The sequence below is a fragment of the Etheostoma cragini genome, chromosome 16 (assembly GCF_013103735.1).
Source record: "Etheostoma cragini isolate CJK2018 chromosome 16, CSU_Ecrag_1.0, whole genome shotgun sequence".
Lineage (NCBI taxonomy): Eukaryota > Metazoa > Chordata > Actinopteri > Perciformes > Percidae > Etheostoma > Etheostoma cragini.
Genome location: NC_048422.1, coordinates 10,305,194 through 10,306,220, shown reverse-complemented (window position 1 = coordinate 10,306,220; position 1,027 = coordinate 10,305,194).

Genomic DNA, 1,027 nt, shown 5'->3' with positions numbered 1-1,027 from the left:
ACGTTCAGTGAGGATCTCTGAATGATCCAATGTTGACCTAAATGACTAATAATGATAAATACAATCCACGTGTGTGTAATGAAGTCTCCGTGTTAATGCACCTGCTCTGTGATAGTCTCAGAGGTCTGTTTAAAGCGCAGAGAGCATCATGAAGAACAAGGAACACACCAGGCAGGTCCGAGAGAGGTTTAAAGCCGGATTTGGAAAAAAAAGATTTTCCAAGCTTTAAACATCCCAAGGAGCACTGTGCAAGCGATAATATGAATGGAAGGAGTATCAGACCACTGCAAATCTACAACGACCCGGCCGTCCCTCTAAACTTTCAGCTCATACAAGGAGAAGACCGATCAGAGATGCAGCCAAGAGGCCCAGGATCACTCTGGATGACCTGCAGAGATCTCCAGCTGAGGTGGGAGAGTCTGTCCAGAGGACAACAATCAGTCGTACACTGCACAAATCTGGCCTTCATGGAAGAGTGGCAAGAAGAAAGCCATTTCTTAAAGATAGCAATGAAAAGTTGCGTTTAAAGTTTGCCACAAGCAATCTGGGAGACAAACCAAACATGTGGAAGAAGGTGCTCTGGTCAGATGAAACCAAAATCTAACTTTTTGGCAACAATGCAAAACATTATGTTTGGTGTAAAAGCAACACAGCTCATCACCCTGAACACACCATCCCTACTGTCAGGACAGGGGAGATGGCTGGAGCCAAATACAGGAACATTCTGGAAGAAAACCTGATGGAGTCTGCAAAAGACCCGAGACCGGGACGGAGATTTGTCTTCCAACAAGACAATGATCCAAAAAACATAAAGCAAAATCTACAATGGAATGGTTAAAAAACAAACATACCCAGGTGTTAGAACGGCCAAGTCAAAGTCCAGACCTGAATCCAATCTGGGGAAAGAACTGAAAGCTGCTGTTTAAACGCTCTCCATCCAACCTCACTGAGCTCGAGTTGTTTTGTAAGGAGGAATGGACAGAAATGTCAGTCTCCCGATGTGCAAAACTGATAGAGACACCCCGAA